The sequence below is a fragment of the Castor canadensis genome, chromosome 1 (assembly GCF_047511655.1).
Source record: "Castor canadensis chromosome 1, mCasCan1.hap1v2, whole genome shotgun sequence".
Lineage (NCBI taxonomy): Eukaryota > Metazoa > Chordata > Mammalia > Rodentia > Castoridae > Castor > Castor canadensis.
In genome coordinates, this window is record NC_133386.1 from 143,544,216 (window position 1) to 143,563,791 (window position 19,576).

A 19,576-nucleotide genomic window follows, 5' to 3' on the forward strand; every position below is an offset into this window, starting at 1 on the left:
TTCCTGGGATCCCATAGTTAGGAACATAGTAGTTTGGTGAAGAGACAAAACTCCCTCTATAGTTTTCTTTCATGAAATTACATAAATTGAGGCCACCACACTAGAAGGGTGCTGACAAAATGATTTGAGATGATTATCATTCATGTCAGAAACAAGATACATTTTTGACTCTGATTTTCCAAAGGCCTACTGCTGAATCTTAAGTTCAAACAATGTGCTACAGCTATATGGCAGGTCTTATTCATTCTGGTTCAAATGCTCATGCTATATTCTATTATATCACAGTGTTAGAAATATCTTTAAGATATTGAGGTGTCACAAGATAGATGATGCTACTCAGAAGTCAATAAGCAAGGAAAAATTTATATCTGCAGAAGGGTGCACCACACCAGGAAGTCTGGGAAGTATGCACAGTGGGCAGCAAGCCCTCAGGGGTTTTATCTGATGCCAAGCTGTCCCTCTCCTGCCCCTAGATTGAGCAGACTTTGGGCTCAAGACTACATGGTTGGCTAATTAGAAAGGGACCTGGTTAGGAGGGGGCCTTGGGATCAAAAAAGTTTAAAACATCAGAGAAGCAATAACAGTTTTCAGTTATCAGCTCCAGAACCAGGACATCTAGAGGAATTCTTGCCCCAGCCCAGCTGAGGATAACAACTGTTTGTTCTTAACAGAAACTTTATCACATTAAACAGAGTTCATGAAGCAAGCATATGGGAAGTGAGTTAGTGAAACTAACATTTGTAATAGCAGTGATTACTGATTAAACCCTTTGACAGAAAAGACCCAACCAAAGTTGATTTTCAAATCAGAAATGTCCTGAAATAATTAATAAAGAATAATAATTTGAAGGAAAATATATAAAATATTGACCTTCAAGTTTTTTTCAGAATTTTCCTTCTTCCCTTCATTTATGACAGCAGGTGTGCATGCCACACTGTCCTGGGCACTTGGAAAATGTACTGCAGTGATAAATAACCTCCTTTTCTCTGAGGCATCTGGTTGGCTTCAGAAAATGGAAAGTACCAACAGGAGGGTAGCAGGAGAGCGCAGTCAGGATACTTGTTCTGGTTCCTACCTGCACCATCACTGTGTGTCACTATGGGCTTTGTGAGTTCCTCACAGTAAATCTTAGTTTAGACAAGTTTCTCCACCACATTCTTTGGGTTTCTAGATTCTAGGAACCCCTTCTCCTCTTTGGGGTGATTAGTTGTAAACATCTCTACAAACACTATCCCTATTGTCCTTTATGGGTTATCTGAACTACCTATATGCTTGGATAAATTTGATGAGAAAGAAGGTAGGGTGGGGTTTGAGTTGAACAATACTGAAATACATTGTGTCTATTTATGAAGATGGCACAAGGAAACCAACTGAAAGCTGTTGAAAAATAAGGAAAAGAGCAGGGAAAAAAGAGAGCAATAAAGGTAGTTTAGCTGATCAATGTACAATATACAAATGTGTGAAATGCCATGGTAAGACCTCTTTATAGAATTATTATATTATTAAAAGGAAGTTTAAGGGGCCCACTTGAGTTTGGCAATTATTTTTCTATTAAAACAACCTATATATTCCCCTATTTAAGTTTTATACTTAATTTTATTTTGCATAATAAAATGCATAATATATGATATTATATATACATAAATAAAATTTTACTGGCTCTTATTGTTTACTTTGAGAAAGGCAGCTTTTAATCTTTGAACTCCAATTTCTTAAAGTTTTTGAACTGCACAACGGAGTATTACTCAACAATAAAGAAAAACAAATCGTGTTGTTTTCAGGAAAGTTAGAACTGGAGACCATCAAGTAAAGTGAAATAAGCCAGACTCAGAAAGACAAGTATCACATGTTTTCTCTCATATGTGGAATCAAGGGGAAAAAAAAAGATTATGAAAGTAGAAGGAGGAATAATTAGAAAAAGGAAGTGTTTCCAGGAAGGGAGTATAAATAAGGTTAATTGGGGTGAAGATGCTCAAAATATGCTATACTCACATATGAAAATATCATGATGAAACACAATAGTTTGCACAATTAATATATGGTAATAAAAACTGAAAAAGAAAAAACTCATTGCCTTTGTAATTTAATGATTTGTCTTTAAAATGTCAGGACTAGGACATGACTCAAGTGGTGCAGTGCTTGCTTGGCATGCACAAAGCCCTGGGCTCAATCCACAGTAAGTTACCAAAAAGAAAAAGAGGTCCTAGAATTCCAAGATGGCAGCTAGAGGGAAGAAGCAGAAAGCATGCCTCCTATAGTGAAATCGTGGAGAAACGCCGGAGGCACACCTTGCAGGCAAAACCACTGAGAAGAGGAAAAACTTTGACCCCTCCACACCTCCAGCTGGTGCAGAGAATCTCCACCTCATGTTAAACAGAGAAACCAGGAGGGCCCCCAGGCCAGCAGTCGCCTGTGCCCAGACAGCTTAGGAAGACACAAACAAGGTGTGCTTAGTGGTACCATGGTACTCCCACAGACAACCGTGGGTCAGATCAGCATAGCCCCCTGGACAGACCAACCTCCACCTGGGAAAAAAAGAGAAACTGAGTAATAAGCAACAAGAACAATAAGACATATGGGAAAGAGGGTGGGGCGCACTGAGCGCCAAAGAAGAGGGGAAGGGAATACTTTCCAGAACTGTAAATAAACAAGCTGGGCCTGGCCAGGGAGGCTCTGGCAGGAGCGGGGGCACTTGCCCAGCAACCAGGAGTGGGAAAGCATGTGAGAGTGATGGAGGGAGGAAAACTCCACAGGAGAAGGGGGAAGACCCACCTCCCACATGAGCTGTAAACAAACACAGCAGCCAGCAGGAGCAGCAGCACATGCCCAGCAATCGGGAGCAGGAAAGCTTGTGAGAGTGATGGAGGGAGGAAAACCCACAGGAGAGGGGGGAAGACCCACTTCCCACATGAGCTGTAAATAAATACGCAGGCCAAAGAAAGCCGGTGCACTGTCACCTCCCCCAGTGTGCTTGGAAAGGGGAAAGCTTGTAGCAGAGGCTTACGCACAGGAGAACTCTCAGTAAACAAAGCCTGCGGGGCCAGGTGAGTGCTAAGCTCACCCCTGAGATCTGCCTCCAGCAACAGCAGGCTGACAGCAGTGGGCAGGCAAGCCACAGCCTCAGGTAGCCACTCACAGAACTGTCTCCAGACTCTTTTTTTTCTCTCTCTCCTTACCTTTGATGAGAAAACAACTGAAATACAACTGCATGCTGAAAAATTTATTGAAACTGTATTGCATTTGAACTTGGGACAGTTTGTGGGGTTTTTTTTGTGTGTGTGTGCAGTTTTGTTCTACTTCATGCATCCCCTTTGATGAGACAACTACAAAACAACATCTGAGGCACCATCTCCAGGATTGGAGACTAAGAGTGACACAAAAATTATTAAGACTAAAACTTCATTGCATTGGAACTCAGAGGTTTTTTTTTTTCTATTTTTCATTTTGTTTTATTTTATATACATATATATATATTTCTTTCATTTACTTATTTTTTATTTTTATTCTTATCTTTATTTTTTTATTCTTTATTTTCACTCCTCTCTCTATCTCTCTAAAGCCTGCTCAGTTTACTATCAATTAGTACACTAACACACCCTGTTTATATCTTTGAAACTTTTTTGTTTGATTCCTTGTTTTGTTTCTTCCTACTTGTCTGTTTATTTGTTTTTCCCTTTTTCTTTAACTTCTTTGCTTTCCATCTCCTCTCACCCTTCCATTCTAAATATTACCATTGTTATTATTATAAGCTAGAAAATACTTAATTGAACACAATACAGGGACAGTAACAACACCAAGGACAATGACAGGAAGACAGAAAAAACAGGGAAGCCAGTTTCCCCACAGCAAAAAAGTAGTACAGGAACAAGAGGGAAATGAAGAAAACAGACACTCAGATCCAGACTCCAACAAAATGAAGATAAACTATGCCAAAGAACCCAATGAAGCCCACAAGAATAATTTAAAAGAAGACATACTACAGGTACTCAATGAAAATTTTATAGAGATGATACTGGATAGGGTCAACCAAAATGTACAGGAGACACTCAAGAAATTCCAAGACAACAAAAATAGAGAATTTGAAAAAGCAAAAGAAGAAATAAAGGAAACCATAGAACCACTGTATAAACACCAAAGTGAAACAGAGAACACAATGAATAAATGGATAAATGAACTCAGGACAAAAATAGACAACATTAAAGAGGAAAGCACCCAAGATATGGAAAACCTCAGAAAAAAGAACAAAACAGAACTGCAAAACAAAACGGAAGGCCAATCCAGCAGACTAGAAAAAACAGAAGACAGAATCTCAGAACTTGAAGATGAAATGGTAATTAAAGGAAAAAACCAAAGAACTATTAATTAAACAACTCAAGACCTGTGAAAAGAAAATGCAAGAATTCACCGACTCCATCAAAAGACCAAACTTGAGAATCAAGGGCATCAAAGAAGGAGAAGAGGTGCAAGCGAAGGGAATGTGTAATATATTCAACAAAATAATAACAAAAAATTTCCCAAATCTAGAGAAAGATATTCCCATACAGATGCAAGAGGCCTCCAAGACACCAAACAGACCAAATCAAAATAGAACTACTCAACGACATATCATCATTAAAACAACAAGTTCAGAAACTACAGAAAGAATATTGAAGGCTGTAAGAGAGAAAAAACAAGTAACATACAAAGATAAACCCATCAAAATCACAGCAGACTTCTCAACAGAAACAATAAAAGCAAGAAGAGCATGGGGCGAGATCTTCCGGGCACTGAATGAAAATAACTTCAACCCCAGGATACTCTACCCAGCAATACTATCATTCAAAATAGATGGAACAATAAAAGTCTTCCATGATAAGCAGAAACTAAAACAATATGTGACCACAAAGCCACCACTACAAAAGATTCTGCAAGGGATTCTGCACACAGAAAGTGAAACCTACTTAACCATGAAAAGACAGGCAGCACCAAACCACAGGAAAAGAAAAAGCAAGAAAGTAGAGAGTAACCTCAACTTAGGTACACACAATCAAACCTTCAAACAACTAAGACAACTAAATGACAGGAATCACCATATACCTATCAGTACTAACACTTAATGTTAACGGACTTAATTCAACCATCAAAAGGCACCGCTTGATGAAATGGATTAAAAAGGAAGATCCAACAATTTGTTGCTTACAGGAGACCCATCTCACCGACAGAAATAAGCATATGCTTAGGATGAAAGGCTGGAAGAAGATTTACCAAGCCAATGGTCCCCAAAAAACAGGCAGGATTAGCAATACTTATCTCTAACAAAGTAGACTTCAAACCTACATTGATCAAACGAGATAAAGAAGGACATTCCATACTAATAAAAGAGAAAATAGACCAAAAGGAAATAATAATCATCAACCTGTATGCACCCAATGTCAATGCAACCAATTTCATCAAACATACCCTGAAAGACCTAAAAGCATATATTAACACCAACACAGTGGTAGTGGGAGACTTTAACACCCCATTATCATCAATAGATAGGTCATCCAGACAAAAAATCAATAAAGAAATCCAAGTTCTAAAATATACAGTATATCAAATGGACCTACTTGATGTCTACAGAACATTTCATCCAACCTCTACACAATATACATTCTTCTCAGCAGCCCATGGAACCTTCTCCAAAATAGATCATATCCTAGGGCACAAAGCAAGCCTCAGCAAATATAAGAAAATAGAAATTACACCGTGCATACTACCTGATAACAATGCAGTAAAAGTAGAACTGAACAACAAAAGCAAAGACAAAAAACATGCAAACAGCTGGAAACTAAACAACTCATTACGTAATGAACAATGGGTCAATGATGAAATAAAAGAGGAAATTAAAAAGTTCCTGGAAGTCAATGAAAATGAAAACACAACCTACCGGAACCTATGGGACGCAGTAAATGCTGTCCTGAGAGGAAAGTTTATAGCCATGAGTGCATATATTAAAAAGACTGAAAGATCCCAAATCAATGACCTAATACTACTTCTCAAACTCCTAGAAAAACAAGAACAAGCAAATCCCAAAACAAATAGAAGGAGAGAAACAATAAAGACAAGAGCTGAAATCAATGAAATAGAAACCAAAAAAACCATACAAAGAATTAATGAAACAAAAAAGTTGGTTCTTTGAAAAAATAAACAAGACCGACAGACCCCTGGCAAAGCTGACTAAAATGAGGAGAGGAAAAACCCAAATTAGTAGAATCAGGAATGCAAAAGGGGAGATAACAACAAACACCATGGAAGTCCAGGAAATCATCAGAGACTACTTCAAGAACCTATATTCAAATAAATTTGAAAATCTTAAAGAAATGGACAGATTTCTAGATACATATGATCATCCAAAACTGAACCAAGAGGAAATTAATCACCTGAATAGACCTATAACACAAAATGAAATTGAAGCAGCAATCAAGAGTCTCCCCAAAAAGAAAAGTCCAGGACCTGATGGATTCTCTGCTGAATTCTATCAGACCTTTAAAGAAGACTGATACCAACCCTCCTTAAACTATTTCACGAAATAGAAAGGAAAGGAAAACTGCTAAACACATTTTATGAAGCCAGTATTACACTTACCCCAAAACCAGGCAAAGACACCTCCAAAAAGGAGAATTATAGGCCAATCTCCTTAATGAACATTGATGCAAAAATCCTCAACAAAATAATGGCAAACCGAATTCAACAACACATCAAAAAGATTATTCACCACGGCCAAGTAGGCTTCATCCCAGGAATGCAGGAGAGGATTAACATATGAAAATCAATAAATGTAATAAACCATATTAACAGAAGCAAAGACAAAAACCACTTGATCATCTCAATAGATGCAGAAAAAGCTTTTGATAAGATCCAACATCATTTCATGATAAAAGCTCTAAGAAAACTAGGAATAGAAGGAAAGTACCTCAACATTATAAAAGCTATATATGACAAACCTACAGCCAGCATTATACTTAACGGAGAAAAACTGAAACCATTCCCTCTAAAATCAGGAACCAGACAAGGATGCCCACTATCTCCACTCCTATTCAACATAGTACTGGAATTCCTAGCCAGAGCAATTAGGCAAGAAAAAGGAATAAAAGGAATACAAATAGGTAAAGAAACTGTCAAAATATCCCTATTTGCAGACGACATGATCCTATACCTTAAAGACCCAAAAAACTCTACTCAGAAGCTTCTAGACATCATCAATAGCTATAGCAAGGTAGCAGGATATAAAATCAACATAGAAAAATCATTAGCATTTCTATACACTAACAATGAGCAAATGGAAAAGGAATGTATGAAAACAATTCCATTTACAATAGCCTCAAAAAAAATCAAATACCTAGGTGTAAACCTAACAAAAGCTGTGAAAGACCTCTACAAGGAAAACTATACACTTCTGAAGAAAGAGATTGAGGAAAACTATAGAAAGTGGAGAGATCTCCCATACTTATGGATTGGTAGAATCAACATAGCAAAAATGTCTATACTCCCAAAAGTAATCTTCATATTTAAAGCAATACCTATCAAAATTCCAATGACATTCATTAAAGAGATTGACAAATCTACCATTAAATTTATATGGAAACACAAGAGGCCACGAAATGCCAAGGCAATACTCAGTCAAAAGGACAATGCTGGAGGTATCACGATACCTGACTTCAAACTATATTACAAAGCAATAACGATAAAAACAGCATGGTACTGGCACAAAAACAGACATGAAGACCAGTGGAACAGAATAGAGGACCCAGATATGAAGCCACATAACGATAACCAACTTGTCTTTGACAAAGGAGCTAAAAATATACAATGGAGAAATAGCAGCCTCTTCAACAAAAACTGCTGGGAACTGGTTAGCAGTCTGCAAAACACTGAAACTAGATCCATGTATATCACCCTATACCAATATTAACTCAAAATGGATCAAGGATCTTAATATCAAACCCCAAACTCTAAAGTTGATACAGGAAAGAGTAGGAAATACTCTGGAATTAGTAGGTATAGGTAAGAACTTTCTCAATGAAACCCCAGCAGCACAGCAACTAAGAGATAGCATAGATAAATGGGACCTCATAAAGCTAAAAAGCTTCTGTTCATCAAAAGAAATGGTCTCTAAACTGAAGAGAACACCCACAGAGTGGGAGAAAATATTTGCCAACTATACATCAGACAAAGGTCTGATAACCAGAATATATAGGGAACTTAAAAAACTAAATTCTCCCAAAACTAATGAACCAATAAAGAAATGGGCAAGTGAACTAAACAGAACTTTCTCAAAAGAAGAAATTCAAATGGCCAAAAAACACATAAAAAAATGCTCACCATCTCTAGCAATAAAGGAAATGCAAATTAAAACCATGCTAAGATTCCACTTCACCCCTGTTGGAATAGCCATCATCAGCAACACCACCACCAACAGGTGTTGGCGAGGATTCGGGGAAAAAGGAACCCTCTTACACTGTTGGTGGGAATGTAAACTAGTACAACCACTCTGGAAAAAAATTTGGAGGCTAATTAAAAAGCTAAACATTGATCTACCATTTGATCCAGCAATACCACTCTTGGGGATACACCCAAAAGTTTGTGACACAGGTTACTCCAGAGGCACCTGCACACCCATGTTTATTGCAGCACTATTCACAATAACCAAGTTATGGAAACAGCCAAGATGCCCCACCAGTGACGAATGGACTAAGAAAATGTGGTATCTATACACAATGGAATTTTATGCAGCCATGAAGAAGAACGAAATGTTATCATTCACTGGTAAATGGATGGAATTGGAGAACATCATTCTGAGTGAGGTTAGCCTGGCACAAAAGACCAAAAATCATATGTTCTCCCTCATATGTGGACATTAGATCAAGGGCAAACACAACAAGGGGATTGGACTTTGAGCACATGATAAAAGCAAGAGCATACAAGGGAGGGGTGAGGATAGGTAAGACACCTAAAAAATTAGCTAGCATTTGTTGCCCTTAATGCAGAGAAACTAAAGCAGATACCTTAAAAGCAACTGAGGCCAATAGGAAATGGGGACCAGGAACTAGAGAAAAGGTTAAATCAAAAAGAATTAACCTAGAAGGTAACACACATGCACAGGAAATTAATGTGGGTCAACTCCCTCTATAGCTATCCTTATCTGAACTAGCAAAAATACTTGTTCCTTCCTATTATTGCTTATACTCTCTCTTCAACAAAATTAGAGATAAGGGAAAAATAGTTTCTGCCAGGTATCAAGGGAGGGGGTGAAGAGGGTGGTAAGGGAGGGCGTGGCAACAGGGAGGAGAAATGATCCAAGCCTTGTATGCATATATGAATAATAAAACAATTTTATAAAAAGAAAAAGAAAAAAAGGCAGTCACTAAAAAAGTCACCAACATTTTGTCCTATCCTTTTTGTCATAATATAAGTCAAAGATTTTTGGTAAAGATTAACCTAAAATAACTTGAAAACTTGCAGTTGGGTGATAAGTCACAGGAGAACTTCCATTATTTGTTTTAAAAAATGTAGCTGCTTGACCACTAAATTTCCATACTCTTCAAATAGAAAGCAAGCTTTTGTTGATTTAACTTTCATTTATTTAGGAACCAATTGTTAATGTTGTATAATTCATAGCAGGAACTCAATAAATAGAGATTAAACCTGGGAACATTGACTTGGCATATGTGTATTATTGACATGTAGTGGTCAAACTAAGTGCATTCCTGGATAAATTAAATGAGAATTCTGGTAAACTAAAAAAGTAACTGCCAATCTTTTCTATCTGATCGTTTGGTTGGTTATCGAACACCAATGAATTCTATTTCAAATAAATAGTAAGTATATTGTTTATTTTAATAATAATTTGGATCTATTTTCAAACACTGTGCTATACTAGCCAAGTGCATGATTTCATTTCATTGTGAAAAAAACATGTGACATGTTTATTGTCATTTTTATCACCCCTAGGAAGAGAATGAGGCTCAGAGATGTTAAGGAAGGTTTTTATCAGCTATTAAATTAAAAGAAATGGAGTAAAAGTTAAGTTTACTAACTCCAAAGTGTTAACTCTGGCAATAATGCTGTTGAAAAATTATAATAATGATTATTTATCAATCAACTTTTAACAAATAGTTGCTAAGCATTTTCTAGGCACTATCCTATTACATCATTACACCAATCCTACTAGTTGACGTAATTATTTCTTGTTTTCTATGTGAGAAAACCAAGACTTGGAATGCACATTAAAGTATCCAAAGTCAAGATAATGTAGGTGGATCGAAAGCCATGTCCTAACCTATATATTAAATTTCTTTCCTTTACAAAATATATTTTGCATTAATTAATAAGATTTAAAGTGTGGCACTAAATGGTCACAAAATCATGTAATTCTTATCATTGATGTGGCTCATTGTTTGTAAAACTGAATAGAATCATGTCTCTGCCACTCATTAATGTATGTGTATTTCTGAGATAACCAAGGAAATGCTGAGGTTTTCCTATAGTGCTCTTTTCCTGACTTCACTGCCCCTTTGCCAAATGTAACTGTCCACTTAGTGCCACAGTAAGATTTAAAGTGCTGGTGTGAGGCTCTATGACTCTGAGTACCTGGCCTCCTAGGACCTGTTCAGGGAAGGGTACTCACAGGAGGCTGCAGACACCAGGCAACTAGAAGTTGCCTTAGACCAGAACAAAGAGATTCAGCCTCAAGGATATGGAAATTTTCTGATCCAAATCCAAGGTTCAGGGACAAAGCCAACTGTGTTGAGTCTTCTCTCAGGGGACTAGAGTTGTTGTGTAATTCCTTGGCCCTTGGCCCTGACTATTGAGATCTGTCATATGCAAGTTGCAGTCTGTTGCATCCAGTCCTTCACAAAGGATCCCTGATGTTGGGCAGAGGTAGGTGAGTCAGTTCTGGGTTATTTTGAAAGAGGGACCCAAGGACAGTAACTGAGCTCCAGTAACCCAGCTAGAATCTCTGTAGATAGATAGATGCATCACCAAGATATGTGTGTGTATATGTATGTGTGTGTGTGTGTGTGTGTATGTGTGTGTGTATATATGTATATGTGTGTGTATATATATGTGTGTGTGTATATGTGTGAGTGTGTGTATATATGTATATATATATAGAGAGAGAGACACACACACACACAAAGAGAGAGAGAGAGAGAGAGAAGATGTTTTGAGAATAATCTGGCTTCACTACTGCATATCAGACACTAAACACAAAAGCACACAGTTAAACCACCCTAGTCACAAATAAACAAACCAGTTTCACAAATGCAATAGCACATATGTAGGCATGAGTATATGAACAAAGAATGTTATATGCAAACATGAGGGAAATACACATGGTAATTTATCAGCTGGCACATACAAAGTCTGTCCTTCCCAATGTCCTTCATTTTGTCATCTCAGAAGAGAAGTTTTGAGTAATTAGTCAGGCCGATGGAAAGGTAACTCTGTATGTCCAAAAATGGGGGAAAGATGGGTTGAAAGACAAGAAGTCTAAGATCGTGGGTAAAGAATCTATTGAATATTCTACCTCAAACATGGTAACCAGTCACTGATAAAAGCTCATCAGAGCTTGATATAAAAAGAGGGATTCAGAAAGGGAAAGAGAGGGTTTTGGTGGAGAAAACCTTAGATAATATATACAAAAGTGCTCATTAAACAAAAACATGTTACATACATTAATCATAAGGTGATGAAAGTGGTTTCCAGGAGAGGCAGTGAAACAAACAATTTCTGCTGGTATTGGTTAAGCTTATTGACCAGCACATTCTGGATTTGAATTATTTACAACACGAAGCCCTTTTAGAAAGTTTCCTACAAAGAATACCAAAACATGGGAGTATTACAATGACAGTAGAAATGTTCTTTGAGGCCAGGAAGCAAAATATTGCATTTAAGCCCTATGAAGTTGAGGACTTTTCTGACTGAATGGTTTCTGTTTACCTGCATTTGGACCAGTACCTACGACTATGTAAGCACTGTATAAATATTTGTAAAATGAGTTAAGGGATTAATAAATGGGAACGGGAAACTCTGATATAACAGATGAAGACAGAGAATGAGACTAAGTTTGCAAATAATTCTGGATATAGGTCATCAGTAGCAGTTAGAACATGGAAAAATCTCCAAGACTTTAGAATTTTGACACATGAGTGTATATTGTGTATTGCAAGAATAGTATAATAAGCAGGTCCACATGAAATATTTCCCCCAAACCTATCCTGAGGCCATCTTTTTTTCCCCTAAGGGCCCTCTTCAAGCGCCAACAGAGGACTTCTCAAAGTATGCATACCCTCAGATACACTGCTTTAGTACCACAAGCCCCGCTCTCTTCTTTTAGTATGCAAATCAGTTCTTCTCAGTCTCATTTTATAAATGTGATTGTATTGATCCCTCAAATGTTTTTCAAGGATGAAAAATATTGAGGCTGGGTGTGACTCAAGTGGTAGAACAATGCCCTAGTGAGCATGAGGCCCAGAATTCAAACCCCAGTACCATCTACATAAATAAAATTTTAAAGGTTTTTAATAAAGGAAAAATATCACAGATCATTGGTATAAAGTAACAAATTAGGGAAAAAGTTAAGATAAAAGATGCCTTGTTAACACAGTAATTGCAAAGGGAAAGAAAAATTCGTTAAACAACTATTTCTGAGAATTAACCATATAAAACAATTTTAAAATTGACCTTCTCTGGTCAATCTCCATCACTAGCAGTATGGAACAAGATACCATCATCCTCCATCTGCAAACAGTGACAACCTTCTAACTGATCCAGATGCAATTGCACTTGCTATCTTTAATAGGCTTTGACAGTGCAAACATAGTGATGGTTTTGAATTGCAAATCAGAAAAAAAATTAAAATCCTACAGTCTCTTTCCATTGTTTCTAAGACAAAAATAAAACACCTTAAAATTAACCAGAAGAGCCTATATGATCTTTTACGGCTTCTGTCTCATCTCATCTACCCTGTGCTTTCTTTCTAAACCCTGGTCATACTGACATTTCACTCCCTCATATTTGCTATGCCATTTTTCCACAGCCCAGTCTTGTATACCCTGGTCCACTAACTAGACATGTTCTTCTCCACTGAAGCCCTTTGATTTATGAATTCTCATCCTTTAATTGTCAATTTATGTAATACCTCTTCCAAAAACCATTCCCAGTAAACCCTGACCAGGTTAGTAAGCTTTAATGTACGATAACTACTCTATGTAGCTCAGTTGCTGTTCACATTTATTTAAGGGATGGGATTAATGTTTGTCTCCCTCAGTAGACTATTTGACCAATGAGTGAAGGATCACGAGTTTATTTTGTCTCTCTAACGCCTTGAACACCAGTTCTAGCTATGAAATGGTCACCTAATTATGTTAAGTGTGCTTGAGTGGAAAACTGACAGGAATTGAGGAGGATTTGAACTCAAAAGTGAGGGAATATAAATAGAAAACTATTTATCATGTCTTGAAGGCTTGTTTCTTGAATAGTGTGTGTATAACATCATTAATGAGAATTGAGAAAATAGAGGAAGAAATGGTTCCAGAGTGGAAAGGATCAACTCGGAACACACTTTATTAAATGAGATATGCCTCAGTTACATCTGTAGACATTTTGTAAGCAGTTGGAAATATATACATAAAACATTGGAGAAGAAATTTTCTAAGAACAGATATTTGACAATCAGAAGGAAAACAATGTGACACTTGCAGTCAGGAAGTGAAATCAATCACATAAGAAGCTGTGGTTGAGGATAGACTTAAAGACAAAATGAAAGGCATCAAGGAGTAAAAATAACTTCAAGGAGCATCTAAGGGTTAGATGAAAAATAGGATAGAGAAACATCTCTTAATCCAAGAGAGAAGAGCACTTCATGGAGATGAGAAGGATATTAACAGTTTGGTCCCCAGATTGTAGTTAAATTGACTTGAAACCCTCAATTTGACAGTTTCTTGAAACCTGTCAATTTCCAGACAATAGAATGAATGCAAAAAGGTTGAAGTCTACTTTGACCACAATGGGGAGATGATAAAACTGTAAAATAAGTTAGGATTGGAATCTTCAGTGTCATTTTACAAAATACCAACTTTTTTCACCAGAACTTGGGGTCACTATTGCAAATTTTCTTCTTGTGGTTCAGGAGTCACCAAACATTTTCCATAAAGGGAGAAAGAGTACATGTTTTCAGCTTTCCCAGTCATCTTGTGTCACTCACAAATACCTCTGCATGTAGAGTAAATGCAATAATAGACACTATATAAATGAATGAGAATTATTGTGTTCAAATGAAACTTTACTTACTAAAACAAATGTTGGGTTCAGGATACAATACAAATATACGTGGAAATGTCATAATGAAACTCTCTGTATAGATATCTTAAACACATGTGGGGCCAAATTGGCTCCATGGACCATAGTTGTCCACAAAAGATGGAGATTTCACTTGCTTCCATAATGTAACTGATGAAAAATTTACTTTGCATATTCAACAACAAAGAAAAGCAATCTTAGAATTTGAGTATAGAAATAATTTTCCTCACTGATACAAGAATAACTACAAACATTTCAATTGTTGAGTTTAATTCTGATAAGATTACTGAGGTTATTGATATTGGTTTGTTGTGACAATGTTAGTGGACAAATTCAAATTCAAATCAGTTTAAAACTTTAAGTGAACAATACAATATCCAGGGTTAATAATTCATAGAGTATTATTTTTGTAATAAGTATAGCCTTAAAGTTAAAAAGCCAACCATTGTAATGGAAATTGCGTGTCTCAGAAGAGGTCCTGGAAACATGTTGCACAAGAAGCAATGAAAATATAAAATTAATCATAAAGTTCTCTCTCTCTCTCTCTCTCTTTCTCTTTCTTGAATAAGAAATTATTCAAACTTTACAAATCCTTGGAAACATGTTGCATGTTAATAGTGATACAAAATGCTTTATATGATAAATAATAATAATTTAAAGATGGTAAGTGCCAAGTGGAATGAAAAGAGATGGGCCAGGGAAATATTTCTGCCGCTCTTCCTCATCAACAGTGATAACTGTGATGATGTTACAGTTACTTAAAATCTATATTGCAGGGCAGAGTGAGCACACACCACAAGTCTATAAGTTCCAGTTGTCAAAATAGCTCTATATAATATACTGATCAGGTGATCAGTATTGTTACCCTCAGTTTACATACTAAAAAAATGGCCGAATAAGCTGGGCATTGTGGTTCATTTCTGTAGTTCTGGCAACTCAAGAGGCAGAGATCAGTAGGATCACGATTTGAGTCCAGCCTAGGCACAAAATTAGCAAAACCAAATCTCAACCAGCAAGCTGGGCATGGGGATTGTATGCTGTTATCCCAGCTATGCAAGAGGCATGGATAGAAGGACCATGGTCCCAGGTCAGCCTCAGACAAAAAAGAGAGATGGTATCTGAAAAATAACTAAAGCAAAAAAGACTGGGGCATGACTCAACAGGCAAAGCACCTACCTAACAAGAGTGATGTCTTCAGATAAAAATTTAATATCACCAAAAAATTACCGATTAAAAGCAGCAACTATTGAGCCATATATATGTATACATACATATATTCATGTACATATGTTCAAATAGTAATATATATGTAAATATATATTCCCTTGGCCTGAGCCTCATTTATCTCCTTTGTAAATAGGGACAGAAGTACCAATCTCATGTCTGTTTTAATCTTTATGTAAAATAATACTTGCAAAGGACTGAAAATGTTTCTGACACTTCTGGCTATACTTTTCCCCAAACAAAAACTTAATTGATTATCATTTTTAGTAGGAAGTGAAATTAAAAGAATTGCCTGGTATAATGGCTGCTGAGGCAAGTGACAGAGCTGAATAGAAAGGTGAATCTCACAAAGGGTCATTGATGGTGAAAGGTTCTGATAGTGACTTTCATATGATCATACCCCATAAGGAGAAAAAGAATGGACTAATACAACTCGGGGAAAGAACAAATCATAAAGTAGCTTCTTCCTCTTTGGCAGTCATGACACATGTTTACAAGTGGCTCCACAGTATATTATTGAAGGAATTCAAACCCAATATGGACATATGCTAATCCTACACAGTTCCACCCCTCCTCCTTTTTTCTGATGGGGATCCCAGGACTGGAAGACATGGGAATCTGGATCGGCATCCCCTTCTTTGCAGTGTACCTAATAGCCCTCCTGGGGAACATCATAATCGTCTTTGTAATTCAGACTGAACGCAGCCTCCACCCATGTTTTACTTCCTGGCCATGTTGGCCTGCACTGATTTAGGCTTATCCACAGCCACTATCCCCAAGATGCTGGGCATTTTCTGGCTCAGTCTCAAGGAGATCATGTTTGGGGCCTGCATCACACAGATGTACACCATCCACATGTGCACTGGCCTGGAGTCTGTGGTGCTAACAGTCATGGCCATAGATCGCTATATCGCCATCTGTAACCCACTGAGGTATAGCATGATCCTCACCAACAAGGTTATAGCCATTCTGGGCATAGTTGCCATAGACTTTGGTGTTTGTGACTCCACTCATATTTCTCATCCTGAGATTGCCTTTCTGTGGTGTCCGAAATATCCCCCACACCTATTGTGAACACATGGGTTTAGCAAAGTTAGCTTGTGCCAGTGTTAGGATCAATGTTATTTATGGTTTGATTGTTTTCTCAGCAGGATACATCGACCTTTCTGTAATTGGATTTTCCTATGTGTAAATTCTTCGAGCAGTCTTCCATCTCCTGTCCTGGGATGCCCGGCTCAAGGCACTCAGCACATGTGGCTCCCATGTGTGCGTCATGTTGGCCTTCTATCTGCCAGCCCTGTTTTCCTTCATGACACACCGCTTTGGCCACAACATCCCTCATTCACATACTTCTGGCTAATCTCTATGTGGTTGTGCCCCCCGCCCTTAACCCTGTTATCTATGGGGTCAGGACAAAACAGATAAGAGAACGGATTCTAAGGATGCTTAACCCTAAAAGTTATCGATGTCTAGTTCCAAGAGAATCTGCTATGACAGTCCAGTAAGATGGTAATGAGATCAGACCACAAATAAACACTGGAAACATTTTTGTTTAACTCCTCTGACAGTCCCAGAAAAGCCAATCCCATTACATAGTCTTCTATGGCTTATACTTTCCCATTGGAAGGCAGTGTCTCTACTTTAATCCATAGAAAGTACAAAAATACTCAATGTTTTGATGGTACTGGGGTTTTGAACACAGACCTCATGCTTGTTAGGCAAGCACTACACTACTTGAGCCATACCTCCAGTCCTTTTTTCTTTTCTTACTTTTTAGATAGGAATTTGCACTTTTTTTTTCCTGAGCTAGGCTAAAGTCAGGATCCTCCTGCCATTTGCCTTCAATCTAAGATTACAAGCATGTGCCACCACATCTAGCACATTTGTTAACATGGTTCATCACTAACTTTTGCAGGGACTGGCCTTGAACTGTGGTCCTCATTCCCAGAATCTGGGATTACACATGTGAGCCACCACACCAGGCCCCTAAAATACTCATATTTAAATTACAAAATTCTTATTTATTTATTTATTATTTTTGTTGTTGTGAAAACTACAAGATTCTTCAAAGGAGACAAAGGGTTTGCAAAAAGCTGTTGTCTCAGCAACTGCCTAGATTAATGTCTGTCAACATTCAGATCCTCTCCACTCACACATCAGAAACTCAAGTTTATGACTTTAAAAATGATGTGGAATTTCATGAAAGCCATACAGGATATAGTGGCAAGAGAAATTAACAAGGAGTCATAAAATAAACATTTAAGATCAGGCTTTATCTGGAAGTTTGACTTGAGAATTACACTTAAAACTCTTTGAAGCCTGGCATGGTGTCACACCAGCACTCAAGTTGTAGGGTAAAGAGAATCATGCATTTGAGGCCTACCTGGGCTACACAGTGAAATACTGTCTCAGAAAAACAAACAAATGGAAAAACTCTTTAAGCTTCAATACTCCTGCCCATAGAGTGCTATAATGCAACATTAATTTGGCACTGTGAACACAAAAAGTCTGTTGTAAATCTTTGCATCTTATAAATAAAGCATTTGCAATTAAATGTTGCCAATCATAGTAACCCTACTGTGCTATAGGACATTCAAAGTTATTCCTCCTATCCAAGCATACCCTTATACTTTGTAATTATCCTCTCCCCATCTCCCCCTACCCTCCAACCTATCCCAGCCTCTGCTAACCAGTAGTCTACTGTCTACTTCTATTAGGTCAACTTTTATATCTTGCACACATAAGTGTGCCTGACTTATTTCACTTAATATAATGTCCTCCAGCTCTTCCATGTTGCTTTAAATAATAGAATTCTATTATTTTATGGAAGAATAATATTCTATTGTGTGTATACTTCATTTTCTTTATCCATTCACGTATCAATGAACATCTCTGTTGATTCCATACCTTGAATTTTGATGTACTATCTTCTTTTCCCTTGGCCATATACCTAATAGTGGAAATTCTGGATCATATGGTAATTCTATTTCTAGTTTGACGAGGAACTTCCATACTGTTTTCCATAATGCTATGCTAATTTACATCCTCACAAACACTGCATGATATTTTCCCATTCTCTATATCCTCTCGTATATTTATTTTTTGTTCTTTTGTTAATAGTCATTCTAATTGAGCTGAGATGATAGTTCATTGTGGGTTTTACTTGCAAAAAATATTTTAATTAAGTTTATCTTTATTACCAAACCAAATGAAAATAGATGGAAAGATTTTGGGGTGTCTGACTTGAAAAGTTAACTATATAATATGTATTATAAAATTGACTTTGAGGGAAATAGGAGAATAATTTCCAAGAGATAGGTAATAGTCCACAAAAAACAAGTCTGGGTTATAATCAAAGGTACAGAGATAGCTATGTTTAATAAGATGCTATGAACAAACAAAATTATTTTTTAAAAAATGAGCTGAAAACCAATGATTATTTGTATAAGTGTTTCAAACAGTGACACTGATTTGAGATCAAACTGGTGCTGACATGGTAATTCTATATAACTGGCTTCAAGGTGAGTAGCAGCAGGCATAAGTCATTTATTGTTTGCAAATGTTTTCATTAGAAAAACACTTAGATCAATTTTATAGTGTTAGTAATTATAACATTACAAGAACTACCAAATGCTTTCCTAACATTCCTATTCCTCACAACAAATATACAAAGTAGCAATACAGGATTCAGATAAAGTAACCAGTTCTTCAAGTGGCAGATGTAGGACTTGAATACCTTCCTGTCTCACTTCCAGCCTTGGCCCTTGGACATAGGGTGGGGAATAGTTAGAAAAATTCTTTACCATAAGACCAACATATCTTTTGCCAGCCAAGCACTGCATAGTAAATTATGAAGAAGTAAGTTATGAGCAATTTTTGACATTTTTTTATTAAAAATGTTACAAAATGGAGTATCTTGAAAAATTTCACTCAGATCTATTAATCAGAGATACTGGAAAATGAGGAAGTTTCTCTAAATGTATTGTAAGTACTGTGAACTATCAGTGTTGGTGGGCACATGATGGGT

The 19,576-nt window shown here is 37.0% G+C and overlaps 1 pseudogene; it reads left to right on the forward strand.

The window, feature by feature from the left end:
* Positions 1–11,454: 11,454 nt before the first annotated feature.
* On the forward strand, positions 11,455–17,054 carry LOC109679295 (olfactory receptor 52E5-like; annotated as a pseudogene).
* The last annotated feature ends 2,522 nt before the right edge of the window (positions 17,055–19,576 follow it).